This window comes from Meriones unguiculatus, chromosome 1, assembly GCF_030254825.1.
Source record: "Meriones unguiculatus strain TT.TT164.6M chromosome 1, Bangor_MerUng_6.1, whole genome shotgun sequence".
Taxonomy (NCBI): Eukaryota; Metazoa; Chordata; class Mammalia; order Rodentia; family Muridae; genus Meriones; species Meriones unguiculatus.
In genome coordinates, this window is record NC_083349.1 from 154,143,156 (window position 1) to 154,151,008 (window position 7,853).

At 45.4% G+C, this 7,853-nt stretch overlaps 1 pseudogene; it reads left to right on the plus strand.

The window, feature by feature from the left end:
* Positions 1-2,311: 2,311 nt before the first annotated feature.
* LOC110554035 (large ribosomal subunit protein eL29-like) lies at positions 2,312-2,865 on the plus strand (annotated as a pseudogene).
* Positions 2,866-7,853: the final 4,988 nt, after the last annotated feature.

A 7,853-nucleotide genomic window follows, 5' to 3' on the forward strand; every position in this document is an offset into this window, starting at 1 on the left:
ACAGATTTATTTGTGCTTTGCAGTGTGGCTATAGGTTTGTGACCTGTAAAGATTTCTGGTAGATTTTAGTTGTTTTCAGTTTCATAGGGAGGAAAGCTAATAAGTAAGATGAATCTAAAAGTTTGTGTGATGCATTATTGAGCACCTTCTGGTAGAAAGGGATCTCCACTTTGACCAGAGTATTACATGTCAGCTCTGTGATTTCCTCTTTCATGACTAGAAAATTTTCCCAAACATTCACTGCATCTCCACACATTTTCTATCTGATTTCTCCTCCCCTCCTCACATATTTAATACCAAGAACTGTAGGATCAGTTATGTATACAATACATCTCACACCTTGATAAGGCATTTCAGAAGAGTCTGGTCAAGGACAGTTCTCACAGCTGGAACAACTGGGTCTGTAAGTGACTGACTGAACTGCCTCAGCGCTAAGCCAAATGGATCATGAATGTAGCTAACGTCCTCCTTCCTGGTTACTAAAAATGCTTATGGCTGCTGTAATACTTCCTACACACACAAACATGCGCATGCTAGTCAAAGGCTGGGCAGAGAATACAAAATTAGTAGGCCCAAACTGGAGAGAGGTTTCCAGTGAAAGGTCGACACGCACTGCAAACTAATGAGCCATAGTGCCAGGTGTGAGCTCAGATCTACAGGAAGGAAAAACAAACACACAGAGAGCAAAGGAAAACACGTAATCACACACACACACACACACACACACACATCCTCTTAAAGTGCATATTACTTCTAAAGAAAAGTTGCTTAAGACTGAAAATGTAACATTCTAGTGTAACATTTTTACAATTAACTCAGATTCAGAAAAAAAAAAGAATAAAAATTTGCAGATGTAAACGTAGCTTTTATACATAAATCTCTCTCTCTCTAAGTTAGTGCAATGGTAACTCTTCACAGATAAATATTTAATGCCTAGAGAAACCAATAGAGATTCAACTGATACAGGTGCAAAATGAAGAAATCAATTAAAATAAAATATCAGAATTTATTCAAGGCAGGAAAGAAGCAACAGTATCAGTCAGATTACCCAAACAAAATTAAAACCATGTAAACTAAAAGTTAGTGGAAAGAATGTAAATGGTTAAGACATCTATATGACCTACAAGATATGATAAACATAATGAAATCTACACACCTAAAGAAGATAATCAAGAAAGTGGACACAGGCGAAGATGATCAATCCTCATTTAGAAAGACAAATGGGATGTGCATTGAAGGTATGACAGGAATCTACCGCAAAAGGCATCTGAAAGACTCTAACTAGCAGTATTTCAAAGCAGACACTAAGACTCATAACCAAACCCTCGGCAGAGTGCAGGGAATCATATGAAAAAAGGGGAGTTAGTATGATATGGAAAGGATAGGAGCTCTACAAGGACCAAATATATCCGGGCACAGGGTCTTTTCTGAGACTGACACTCAACCAAGGACCATCTATGCATATAACCTAGAACTTCTGCTCAGATGTGGCCCGTGGTAGCTCAGTAACCAAGTAGTTTTCCAAAGTAAGGAGAACAAGGACTATTTCTAACAGGATCTCAAGGTCAGGCTCCTTGACTCCTCCCCCCCCCCCCCAGGGGAGGATCAGTCTTGTTAGGCCACAGAGGAGGACTCTACAGCCAGCCCTGAAGACACCTGATAAAACAAGGTCAAATGAAAGGGGAGGAGGTCCTCCCCTATCAGTGGACTTGGAAAGGAGCAGGGAGGAGACCAGGGAGGAGTGTGGGGTTGGGGAGGGAATGAGGGAGGGGAATACAGCTGGGACACAGAGTTAACAAAATGTAACTAGAAAGAAAAATAAAATTAAAAAATTCCCCCAAAAAAGACATCTATATGCCCATATTCCATTTTAATTTGTTACTACTAAGATTTTTATACATGCACAGAATGTGTTTTGATTAAATCTACCCTTTACTCCCTCCTCTCCAGTCCCTCTCACACCCCCTTACACCACGCTCCGTCTTTCCCTCTCGACTCGGTGTGCTGTTCTTTTTAAACCCAAGGAGTCCATTTAGTGCTGACTGAATGTGCGCGGAGCACGGGCGGCTTATCAAGGGCTGATTCCCTAACTCATTCGTCCTCTCCCAACAGCCACCTGTTACCAATAGGTTCTCAGCTATGTCGCCATCACAGCAGGGGTTTTGTGTGGCTTGGTCTTGTGTAGGTCTTTTACATATAGTTTGGTCTCTCTGAGCTCATGCGTGCAACCCTGTGATGTCAGGAAAACACTGTTCCACAATAGTTGCTTACTATCTCTAGTTTTTACAGTCTCCCTGCCCTCTCTGGCATGATGGTCTCTGAGGCCTGGGGGAGGAAGTGTGGTAAGAATGTCCCATTTGGTTCTTTCTCTTCCGGTCTCAGACGCTGCGGGAGCCGCGGTTACCGTGCAGACATATCCAAGAACCACACCACACACAACCAGTCCCGCAAATGGCATAGAAATGGCACCAAGAAACCCCCGTCACAAAGATATGAATTTCCTAAGGGGTGGATCCCAAGTTCTTGAGGAACATGCGCTTCGCCAAGAAGCACAACAAGAAAGGCCTGAAGAAGACACAAATAAACAATGCAAAGGCAATGAGTGCGCGAGGAGAGGCCATCAAAGCCCTTGCGAAGCCTGTGAAGATGCCAAAGGGACCCAGCCGCAAACTCAGCTGTCTGGCTTTCATCGCTCACCCCAAGCTTGGGAAGTGGATTTGAAGCTACATGGCCAAGAGTCACAGGCTCTGCCAACCACAGCCCAAGGCTCAAACCAAGGCAGAGGCCACAGCTCCAGCTAAGGCCCAGGCTTCAGCAGCAGCTCAGGCTCCCAAAGGTGCCCAGCCCCCTGTGAAGGCCCCATAAGAAAGGTTTCTGCTTGTGAAGACAGATGGACTGTGGTGACACACCCACCTACACAGTATTTACAGATGACCAGTGTCCTATGCTGTTTTTACAAATAAACTGAAGGCAAGATCTGTTAATAAAAAGAAAAAAGAAAAAAAAAAAAAGAATGTCCCATTCGGAGCTGAGCATTCCACTGTCTCTTGTTCTCTCTGTGTTAGTATCTGTATTAGTTTCCAAATAAAAGATTCTTTGGGAGCCTCTGGATACCGAAACAAGTACTTAGGAAGAGTTTAATACTCTGTCCAGTTAGCAGAATAATAGTAGAGGTTTGTTTGTTTGTTTGTTTGTTTTCCCTAGGAAACCCAGCCACAGGTTCTTGGCCCAGTTAACAGGTAAGAGTTCAGTTTTGTGGAGCAGGCTTTAAATCAAATTAGAATGTGACAGGTTACGATCATAACGTGTGCCACTGTGGTAGTATTGGGTGTCTCTTGTTAGCTATTACTGTAGCTCATGTAGTTCACATCTGGGTAGGCTTGATGATTACTTTTCTTCTCTGACAGTGTGCTCAGCACCTTCCAGTGCTACAAAAGCTAGCCAGTAGTGGCGAAGCTTCCCAGTCGCTATCACCTTGATTTCATTTCTCTAATCCTGTGATTCAAGCATGTGGTGTCTCCAGCAATGGGGCCTACCATCAGTTCTGGAAGGTTACTAGGAATAATGGCAAAAGCATAATTCTTTTGGTGGTTCCAACGACGTGAAAGGACTTGTCTTGTTGCCTGTGATACACTTGTCACATTTGTGACAAGAGGCAGGGCCTGCTCTCCCATGCTCGAGCTCTCGGGGCTGGCAACCTCCACAACCTCCATAATCCCCATCACCTCTACCGTGCTGCCCAGGCGAGGTGCAGGGCCCACTCTTTTGCTCTCATGACCCGGGGCCAGTTTTCCCAGCTGCTGCAGATGGGGCAGGGGGTGTGTGGGGGAGGGCATCACTCCCTAATCCATGCCTCCCCATGGGAGACTAATGGCTGGGACAGCTCTCCCACACTCACAAGCTCAGGGCGGCTCACCCAAAACTCCTGCAACCAGGGCCAGCTCTACTGTGCTTCCTAGGTGAAGTGCAGGGCCTGCTCTCCTGAGCATTGCAGCTGGCAAGGGATGAGGTCAGTTCTCCTGCTCTCACACCCTCAGGACCAGCTCTCCTACGATGCCTAGGCAAGGGGTGGGGCCAGTCCTGCACAACCCTCAGACATCAACATGCCCCTGGGCAGCAGCCCAGACCAGTGATGTCTGCATGGCCTTTGGCGGTAACAGACCCCTGCTGCTGCAGGGCCACAGACTCAGACATGGCCCTCTGTGGCAGCACAGGCCACAACCTCACTATGGCCTTAGGTGCCACCACCAGCTACCCACATCAGCCTGTTTCCCACTACCCTCAAGTCTCTAGTTCTGCCTCTCTTCATTGTGCCCACATCCTCCTGCTTCTCTTTCTCTTCCATTTCTCCATCACTTACTTTCTTCTCTTTTTGGTGCCTGGGGTTTCTGGGTATCTGGGTTCCTCTCAGAAGTGGTAGGAGTGCCTTGCCTTGCCAATGCAGCATGATATAGGGCAGGGGTCCTCTCAGTCATGATCTGTCCTCCTGGGCTTGCACCAGACTGGTGGTCCTCTCAGACTCACTCCATACCTGGGCACCATAGGGACAGACTGATGGTTATCATGGGGACAGACCGTGAGCCCACCCCCATATTCAATTTTTAACTCTTTTTGGCACTTGGGGGTTTAACTCGGAGCCTCACACATTCTGAGAAAGGCTCTACTATCAAATCAACATTCTGAGCCCAGTTTTAAATCCTTTTTCGTTTCTCTAGTTAACTTGTGAGTGTGCACGTGGAAATAAAACACTGTTTGTTACTTCATGAGCAGGGCTGAAGGGAATTCAGGAGGATGTAATAGTTGGCTGCTAGAGAATATGGAACGTTATCTCCTGATGTTTTGAGCAGCAGACCCTTATATTCACGGTCCTACGGTCCTACTGCATCCCGCTGGAAGCTCTACTCAGTGGCAGGCTCATTCAGAAACACTGGAAGGGAGGGAGTTAGCAAACACGTGGGGATTTCGGTTCAGGGATGTCTGAGTCTAAGACACTTTCTCATCGTGCCTCAGAAAATGCCAGGCCCAGGTAACACACCTACGGGTGCTTTGGTGTCGGTTCTAGTTAACATTTTTAGATGTTCCTTAACAGAACTGGGGGACTTCAATACAGAAGAGAACAATTGGAGCTACCCTCAGTTATCCAACTTATATTTATTGAGTTCCTACTTTACGTGGGGCACAGAACATATAAGACCCACCCTTCCCCTGACCCAATCCCTGTTCGTTAGATGCTTACAGTGCAGGGTTTGGAGAAAGAAGCATGGATAGTGTGCACGGAGCCATGTGAGCTGTTGAGTGCTTTGACATGGCTGAACACACAGGCAGGTCTGTGTTAAGCCATCAGAGGGTTTGAAAGCTTTTAAGACAGCTTGCTAGGGTAGCAGGGATGAATGTGTATGAGCCATTTGAATACCTGTAAGGAACAGAGGACGTGATAGTGAAGGAGGTGGAAGCAGAGAGGAGCATAACGGTGGGGACATAGCCAATGTCACACTGCCTCCAATGGCCTTAACATGATGCCTACTGCTTGTTCTACTTGTTGGGACATGGGTGTTGTAGGCAGAGAGAGGGGCAGTTATTGGATGCATGGGTAATTGGGCAGCATAATCCAGTAATTACTGTATGAGCAACAGATGAGAGCTATTGACCCAGAAATTCCCTGTAAAAGGGCTTTCTCTGTCCTTTCAATTCCCAGAGACAGCTTGTGTTATGTCGGAGGGGAAATCAGTGCTTTCACCCATCCTGTCTAAGTAGGTCAGTATTTGCTGACACTATGGGAGCCTGTGTTATTTCTCAGTCTGCTAGAACACTTCACTAATGAGGAGCAGGTCATGGGTTTAATCCCCTTTTGGGCCTCTTAGCTTCTCTCTGTTTGGTAGCCACAGACAGCACCCTTAACCCTGTGGTGTGCTTTCTCAAATGCCAGTGGCTAGCCCAGAAGGCCGGTGAGACCTTTTGGACAGATTAGAGAAAACTCATCTCTACTCAGCCCCTTGCAGGGTTATGGCTTACAGTGAGAATTCCAGTGACCTGGCTTCATCAATGTGATTGCAGTTTGCCAAGAATGACAAAAAGTCATTTACTGAAGTCTCATTGTATTCTCACCTCAGATCCTGCTGAACATTTGTGGAAAGGCTATTAGCAGATCATTTTCTTCTTCAGTGGAAACTATAATGATTTATCAAGTGTCTGCTGAATTGGGAAGGTCTTACTAAATACTCCAGGAAGAAGACGCAAGGCGCTAACCTACACACATCCAAGCTCAATTTCAAAAATCTGTATAGAACATGATCATTTTAAACACAGTCCATAGCCCTAGGACTGAGCTGGGCATCTGTGTGCTCATCACACAGATAAGCAAGGATAAGTTCATTCAATGTTCAATAAAACATGCCAAAACTCAAGCTTGCCTAGTCCCCATCCCCATAATCCAACCACTGCATAAGCTCTGTGGATGCTTGTGGTGGCCCACCAGAACTAGACAGAACACAAGGTCATATCACAGAGGATTCCACACACCTAGATTGCAAAATATAGAAAACAGGCCTGATTTTAGCTGGCAACTTCCTCTCTGCTGGCCATCATCCAGTATAGCAGAGGGTACCGAGTGGGCTGTTGGGAAAGAAAGAGAATCGTTGATCTTGCCAACTGTGAATGCTGTGACTCGGAAGGCCATTCTTCTGGGCAAGATAGGCCCACCAGTGCAACTGTGGCTGCTGTGGGGATAACCAGCTGCCTCATTGGATTTGAGGCCTGCTCTCTGGAGGCAAGAGGAAGGGGGAATCGATATGGGTACTGTAAACCCACCTAACATACCCTAGCTATAGGTGAATCAGAGACACCTCTTCTTTACAAATGAGGGGGTGAGTTAGGACTCATGTCTGCCCAAAACACAGAGAATAGACATAAGTTATGGACTCAGCCCTAAACAAATCACTTAGGCCACCCTCTCTAAGGCTTGGGGAGAATTTCAGAAGAGGAAGTAGGAAGTGCATAAGAGCAAGAATGTGAGAGGCGGGGTGCCAAGGGGGTGGCTGTAGGGTTGGTCAGTATACAATGTGCACATGGGTGAATTGCCTAATAACAAATTTAATTAAAACTAAAAATTATTTTAGCAACTCGAACTCATTTGCCTTTTTATGTGAACTTTAGAATCATATTATTCATGCTTGCAAAAACGGTTGTTGGGGTTTTGACAGGAATTGCTTTGAGTCTATGTATCCACAGAAGGAGAACTGCCATATTGACCGTGGTGAATCTTCTTGGAGCTTCAGAGCACAGGCTTTGTTTTATTTCATTCACTTCCTTTACTCTAGAGTGATCGTACTTCTGTCACAGTTAACTTTGTTCATTTCTGTGAACTTTCTGCTAGTATATAAATGAACTGTGTCTGTGTTTTGAATTTTTCCCTCTATCCTTGCTAATGTTCTTGGTTACCAGAGTTTTTATAGATTTCTGGGGCCCTTCTCCATTCTTCATTATGACATACCCTTCTGCCGTCTCTCCACATGTCCTGGGATTCCTTTTTTAATGACCCTCTTATGTACTCTGCTGACATTCTTCCTTCATCACTCTTCCAACATTCAGTTTATCAATGATAAACTATGATAAACCGAATCAGTTTTCCCTGTCGAGAATGCCTGATTTTACTGTTCTTTCCCTAAGGATGTTCTTTTTAGGGATAGAATGCTACTTTTAAATCCCATTCTTTCACTACTTGAAAAACATTGGGCCACTTTGTCCTTGACCTTGTGGCTTCTGAGGAGCAATAAACTGGGGTCTTACCTGTGCTTCCCTGTGAGCACTGTGTCCCAAGATCTTAGCTTTGCCTTGTTTTCCTAAGTGTAAAAGTG